The sequence below is a fragment of the Macrotis lagotis genome, chromosome 4, assembly GCF_037893015.1.
Source record: "Macrotis lagotis isolate mMagLag1 chromosome 4, bilby.v1.9.chrom.fasta, whole genome shotgun sequence".
In the NCBI taxonomy this organism is placed as follows: Eukaryota; Metazoa; Chordata; class Mammalia; order Peramelemorphia; family Peramelidae; genus Macrotis; species Macrotis lagotis.
In genome coordinates, this window is record NC_133661.1 from 219712074 (window position 1) to 219720062 (window position 7989).

Consider the following 7989-nt stretch of genomic DNA (forward strand, 5'->3'; position numbering starts at 1 on the left):
CAAAAGAGAGGAGTAATAGGAAGCTAGTGACCTTTATTAAGCAGAGGAATGATGTAGTTAAACCTGGGCTTTAGGAATAACACTTTGGCAGCTACACAGAAGATGGATTAAAGAAAGAAGAGATGTGATGCTGGGAGCCCAATTAAGAGGCTACTGTAATAGTCTAGGTGAGAACTGATGAAGTCCTGAACAAGGGTAGTACCTGTGTGAGTGGAACAAAGGGAATGGCAGTGAAAAAGGTTATAGAGGCAAAATTGACATCAGTTGGCAACTGATTCATATGCATAGTAAGGACACATGAGTAGTAGCAGATGATTATGAGTTCGCAAGCCAAAATGACTAAAAATATAATTAGTGCCATTGAAAGAAAAAAGGAATTTTAGAAGATGGTGAGTTTTGGGAGAAAAATACTGAATTATGTTTTGAACATGTTGAATTTGAAATGTATATGGGGCATCTCATATAAAAAGTCCAATTAGTTATTGATCAGGCAGTGAGTGGGTGGAAAATGATGATTAACCATCAAAAGAGATTGAGAAGAAATGAAGATAGATCATGAAGATAGGTGGAGAACTAAAAGAAAGCAGTATCATGAAAATTCATAGAAAAAGTACATAGGAGAGAATAGTAATATCAAATATTGCAGAAATACCAAGAAGGATGAAAATTGAGAATGAATTAATTACTTTAGCAATTACAAGATTATTGTTAACTTTGGAAAGTAATTTCAGTTTAGCCAGGAGGTCAGACACCTGATTGGAAGAGGTTGAAAAATGAATGACAAAAGAAAGTAGAAGTTACAGTTATAGTCATATAATCACAGAATGTCAGAGATATACTGTGTTTCCCCATATATAAGACCCACCTTTTTTCTGAGAATTTGAGAACTAAAAACTGGGAGTGTCTCATACATTGGTTGTGGTATTTTTACTTGCATTTCCCACTTTTTTCACACTTGTCTTTGTGCTCATTGTTTCATATTTGTTTCCAGCATTTTAAGTTATGTTTTGCCATGTTCTGCCCAGAAATGGCTCAGAAAAGATGTTCATACAATGCTGGGATAATATCAAAATTGAGATAGTTGTCAAGTCATTTAAGAAGCATGATATTTCAAATGCCATAGATGGAACTGATAAAGAGGCACTATATGAAGACAGTGATTCGTCATCAAACACAGATGAGGACAATCTAATGGATGGGAGTTTTGACAGTGATGAGGAGCTGCATGAATTTTGTGATGAATAAAAATTGAGTTCAATAACTTTATATAATACTTTTATTTTCAAATTTCAGGCCCCAAAATTAAGGTGCATCTTATACATGTGGAAATATGGTAAGAAACTTCAGCAATCATCTAGTCCGAAATTACAGTGTAAATCCATCAGGTTAGATTGGGCATTCAGAATAACTTTCTAATTAAAAAAGTCATGTGGCACTAGGATAAACTACCAAGAGGAGCAATGGACAAATTTTTAAGAGTAGGGTTATGAATATTTTTAACTAAAGACAGAGGAATTTATTAAATAAATCTACTTCTTTGATGCTTTAAAACTAAAAAAGACCTGATTTTTTAAATCTAAATGATTTCCATCACTATGGTAACCAAGTAACTTTAACTCATGTTTATTTTATTGTAAATCAGTTCAAAAGGAAGGAGGACAAAATTTAGCTTTAGTTGACTAGTATAAGAAATGCATAGGATGGCCATCCACTATGTTGTCCAACATCAACTCACCCGTCGAGTTAATCTAATATGTACATGACTAATACCTAAGTGGACATAATATATCAGCTAAATTGGATAATTCACTGGGTGACTCCTCTGATCCTGTGCTTCCAAACTGTTATTCCTATTCAAAGAGACTATTCAACAGCAACTTCAATCCCTGCACTTTTAGTTTCAATCTTATCTGATGCAATTATGATTTGTCCTCTTTAATGGCTCTCTCTCTTTCTTTCCCTCTGTCTCTCTCTGTCTCTCATTCTCTGTGTGTGTGTGTGTGTGTGTGTGTGTGTGTGTGTGTGTGTCTGTCTCTAACCCAACTATAATCCGAAAGCTAATACTAATGGCCTTTGTCTATTCCAATCTCTCTCTTTGACTCCTTGACTCTTTGTTTCTCTCTGTCTCTTTCTGTGCATCTCTGTCTCTTTTCATCTGTCTGTTGATCTCTAACCTTAACTCTAAATACCTCCTGACTCTAACCCTAAAAAGTGCTTTCTGACTCTGACCTCCTAACTCTTTTTTTATTCATCCATATGCACATGTATATTTTAAAGTTACAAAATTTCCATCTACCCTCCTTCCTACCCCACTTCCCTCAGCAACATACAGCCAGGTTAACATTGCACATTTATATTTTTGATAAGCATGTTTACAGGTTAGTTATTTATGGTTTGAGGAATTAGTATTAAGGGAAAGAGATCCATAAGAGATAATTTTTATAAAGTGTTCACCAATCTCTGAAGTTTTTTGGTTTTTTTTGTTTAGTTTTTGTTTTGTTTTGGATAGGGATAGCATTGCCCATAATGGGTCTTAATAAATTGTCCTAGCTCTTTGAACTGCTGAGAGGAGCTGCTTCCATCAAGGTTGATCATCTCACAATGCTGTTATTAATATGTACATTGTTCTCTTGCTTCTGCTCCCTTCACTCAGCATCAGATCCTGTAATTCATTTCATACTTCACTAGAGTCTGACCATTTATGGTTTCTTATAGAACAATAATATTCCATAGTATTCATGTACCATAACTTCCCCAATTGATGGGCATCCCCTGAATTTCCAATTCTTTGCCACTACAAAAAAGAGCTAGTATGGATATTTTGGAACATGTGGGATTTTTCCCATTTTTTATGATTTCTTCTGGATCTGGGCCTAGAATTGAAATTTCTGAGTCAAAGGGAATGGACAGTTTTATTGCTTTTTTGGATATAGTTCCATATTGCCTTCCAAAATGGTTGGATCCATTGACACCTCTACCAGCAATGCATCAAAGTCCCAATCTTCCCACAAGCTCTCCAACATTAATCATTTTCCTTTTCTTGTCTTAGCTAAAAATTTATTCAAGCTGTGAGGTGATATCTCATAGTTGTTTTAATTTGCATTTCTCTAATCAATAATGATTTGTAGCATTTTTCATATGATTATACATAGCTTTAATTTCTTCATTTGAAAACTGTCTATTCATATCCATTGACCATTTATCAAATGAGGAATGACCTTATGAATTTGAAGCAATCCTCTATATATTTTAGAAATGAGATCTTTATCAGAACCCCCTAGTTGCAAAGATTGTTTCCCAACTTTCTGTTTTCCTTCTAATTTTGGCAGCATTTATTTTATTAGTGCAAAAATTTTTTAGTTAAATATAGTCAAAATCACTCACTTGGTATTTTATAATGTACTCTGTTTCTTGTTTGCTCATAAATTTGTGCCATTTCCATAGATCTGATAGTCTTAGGCTATTGATTTATCAATGGTGCCACCCTTTATGTCTAAATCTTGTACCCATTTTTACCTTATTTTGGCACAGGGTATGAGATGCAGGTCTATGCCTAGTTTTTGTCATACTATTTTCCAATTTTACCAACAATTTTTGTCAAATAGTAAGCTTGTATCCCAGAAACTGGTGTCTTTGGGTTTGTCAAGCAGTAGATTGCTCTACTCATTTATTGAGGTTTCTTTTGAACCTATCCTCATCTATTGATCCATTACTCTATTTCTGAGGCAGTACCAGGCAGGAGTGATGACTGTTGCTTTATACTATAGTTTTAGAGCTGGTAGAGCTAGACCAACTTCCCATATATTTTTTCCATCAGTTCTCTTGCTATTCCTGTGCTTTATACTTGTGTTCATACAGTTTCTTGGTTTGTCTTGGGAAGTAGATTCCCAAGTATTTAATGTTTTCTATATTTACTTTAAATGGAATTTCTCTTTCTATCTCTTGTTCTTGGGCTTTGCTACTCATATATAAAAATGCTAATGATTTATGTGAGTTTATTTTATAACTTGCTACTTTGCTGAATTTGTTAATGGTTTCAAGTTTTTTTAGATGATTTTCTCAGGTTCTCTGAGTATACCATCATATCATCTGCAAAGAGTGAAAGCTTTGCTTCCTCCTTGCCAATTCTAATTCCTTCAATTTCTTTTTCCTTCTCTTATTGCTACAGCTAACATTTCTAATACTATATTGAATAGTATTGGTGATAACAGGCATCCTTGCTTCACCTCTGATTTTATTGGAAATAATCTGAGTTTATACCCATTTCTTTTAATAGTTACTGATGGTTTTAGATCAATAGAATTTATTTTAAGGAAAACTCCATTTATTCCTAAACTTTCTTGTGTTTTTAATAGGAATGGACTATATATTTTATCCAAGACTTTTTCATCATGTATTGAGATAATCATCTGATTTCTGCTGGTTTTGTTTTTGAAGTATTTAATTATGTTGAATGCTTTCTTAATGTTGAACCCTTCCTGTCTACCTCATATAAATCCTACTGATCATGGTGTATTATCCTGGTAATAACTCGCTGTAGTTTCATTGCTAAAAATTTATTTAAGATTTTTGCATCAATATTCATTAGGGAGATTGGCCTATAATTTTCTTTATCTGTTTTAGTTCTTCCTGATTTAGGTATCAACACCATGTTGGTGTCATGAAAGGAATTTGGCAGAACTCCTTTTTTTAAAGGAAAAAGTTTATGTAAAATAGGAATTAATTGTTCCTTAAATGTTTGGTAGAATTCATTTGTAAATCCATCTGGATCTGAAGACTATTTCTTAGGGAATTCATTGATGGTTTCCTTCAATTTCTTTTTTTTCTGAAATGGGGTTATTTAAGTATTTTATTTCCTCTTCTGGTAATCTGGCCAGTTTGCATTTTTGTAAATATTCTCCTTTTCACTCAGGTTATCCAATTTATTGGCATATAGTGGGGCAAAGTAGCTTCAAATTATCTCTTTAATTTCCTCCTCATCAGTGGCTAATTCACCCTTTTTCTTTTCCATACTGGTAATTTAGTTATATTCTTTCTATTTTTTTTAACAGATTAACCAAAGGTTTGTCTATTTTTACTGACCTTTTCATAAAACCAACATCTAGTTTTATTGATGAAATCAGTGGTTTGCTTTCAGTTTTATTAATCTCTCCCTTGGTTTTCAGAATTTCTAATTTGGTATTTAATTGGGAATCTTTAATTTGCTCCTTTTCTAGTTTTTTTTAGTTGCATACCGATCTCCTCTTTCTCTATTTTATTCATATAGGCATTTAGAGTTTCCCCTCAAAACTTCCTTGACTGCCTCCCATGAATTTTGGTATGATGTCTCATTAATATCAATTTCTTGGATATAATTATTGATTATTTCTATTATTTGCTTTTTTTATCCACCCATTATTTAAGATTATGTTATTTAGTTTCCAATTAGTTTTTGGTTTATCTTTCCATGACCCTTTATTACATTTAATTTTTACTGCATAATGGTCTGAGAAGTATGTATTTATTATTATGCCTTGCTGCATTTGATTATAAGGTTTTTGTGCCCCAGTACATGGTTAATTTTGGTACAGATACCATATACTGCTGAGAAAAGGTATATTCTTTTCTATTCCCACTAAGTTTTCTCCAGAGGTCTATCATATCTACATTTTCTAAGATTTCGCTAACCTTAACTTTCTTCTTGTTTATTTTGTGGTTAGATTTACCTAATTCTGAGAGGTAGGTGGAGGGCCCCATTATTAAAGTTTTGCTGTCCATGTGTCCTTGTAATTCATTCAGTTTTTCCTCTAGGAACTTGGATTCCATGCCCCTCAGACATACATGTTGAGTAATGATATAGCTTCATTACTGATGTAGTTTCCTTACTTTCCTTTAATGAGATTGATTTTTGCTTTTACTTTATCTGAGATCAAGATCACTATCCCTGATTTTTTTTTATTTCAGTAGAGGCATAATATATTTTACTCCAACCTTTTACCTTTACCCTGTGTGTATCTCCCAGCTTCAAATGTGTTTCTTATAAGCAACATATTGGGATTCTGGTTTTTCATCCATTCTGCTATCCACTTCCTTTTTGGGACAGTTCATTCCATTCACATTTACAGCTAAGATTACTAATTCTGTATTTCCCACCATACTATCTTCCCCATTTATATTTTTCTCTTTCCTTTCCTCTTATTCCTCCTCACTAAAATTTTGCTCCCTTTCCCCTTTAACTTTTCTTTTAAAATTTAACTTTCTGTTTATTTTGATTTATGCCCACCTTCCCATTTATCAGTCCCTTCTTCCCTTCCCCTTCCCTTCCTCCATCCCCCCTTCATCACAGATTAGGATAGATTTTTAAACCCAAGTGGGAATGTATCTTATTCCCTCTCTGGGCCAAATACATTGAATAGAATTTACTCAGTTTTCACATTCTTCCTTCTTTCTCTCTAAAATTATAAATTTTTGTGCCTCTTCACCTGGAGTTATTTATCACCCAAGTACTATTAATCAGGTATCATAAATCACAGTTTAATTGTTTGATTGCTTGATAGCTCATATTGATAGCAAAGTATCATCACAGATTACTTGCTTGATTGTTTGATAAGCAGCATTATCTCAAATTACATTAAATAATAATAATAATTTCTTGGACTATTTGTACCCTTCCCCCCCAGATCCATTATCTCTCTCACATTTAACCCCCCCTCCCCAACAAGGGTACTTAACCCATTGTTAAGTGTAGTAAGGATTAAGTCAAATACTGATTTAATTAACTACAAGAATCTTAAAGGGCTTTAAGTGCTGGGAGACTCTGGAGGTCTCACTTGAATACTTTATAATGATTGTAAGTTACAGAGACACTGACTCAGGACCACCCAGTTTATGATGGCCTCATCAAAGGAAGTGCTATGCTTTGTCAGCACAGAAGAATTAAGAATTCTGAAATTTGGCTATAACAGCCCTTTGAGCTTTTATTCTGGGGTCTCTTTCAGGAATGGTTCTGTGCATTCTTTCTTTTTTCTTTTTCTTTTTTTTAGGTTTTTGCAAGGCAAATAGGGTCCAAGGACACATAGCTAGGTAGTTATTAACTATCTGAGACCAGATTTAAACTCAGGTCCTCTTGACTCCAGGGCCAATCCACTAGCTGCCCCTCTGTGTATTCTTTCAATGGTTATATTGTCTTCTTGTTCTAGCAGATTTGAACAGTCTTCTCTAATGATTTTCTGCAGGATATTTTCCAGGTTCTTTTTTTTTAATCTAGATTTTCTAGTAATCCGATGATTTGTAGATTATCTCTCCTGGATCTGTTTTCTAGGTCATTCATTTTTTCCTAAAAGGTGCTTTACTTTTTTTTTTCAGTTTTTTCAGCCTTTTTATTTTGTTTGATGGAATCTTGCGGTCTCATAGATTCATTGATTTCTATTTGTTCAATTCTAATTTTTAGGGTTTTATTTTCTTCAATTACCTTTTGTTTTTCCTTTTTAAAGGTGTTGAATTCTCTGGTCAAATTTTCATAATTTTCCTGCATGACTCTAATTGCTTTTTTTCCATTTTTCTTCTCCCTCTCTTCTTTGGTTTTTAAATTCTTTTTTTAAGCTCTTCTAGGAGTTTTGAATTTGAGTCCAATTCATAGACTCTTTTGAGACTTCCCCTTTGAGTGATTTTTTTTACTGATTTCTTCTTCTGACATGGTATTGTTATCATCTTTGTCTGTAAAGCATTTTTCTATAGTGAGTGTTATTTTAGCTTTTTGCTCATCTTTGTTGTTTTAGTTCTGCTCCTGGGGTATAGGGAGTATAGATCCAAGTTTTTATGCTGGGCCTGGGGTCTGATCCCTGGCTTGTCATTGTTCAAAATGTTACCTATGCAGTCCAAAGCCTTGCCTTTGCAGGGGTTTGTTTCTTCTTTTATGTCCAGGTCCTAACTTAGTAGTGGTTTGTTCCAAACCTAGTCCTGTCTTTTGTCCCAGCATTCCCAGAGTTCAGACTTTGTTTGAGGTTGGGA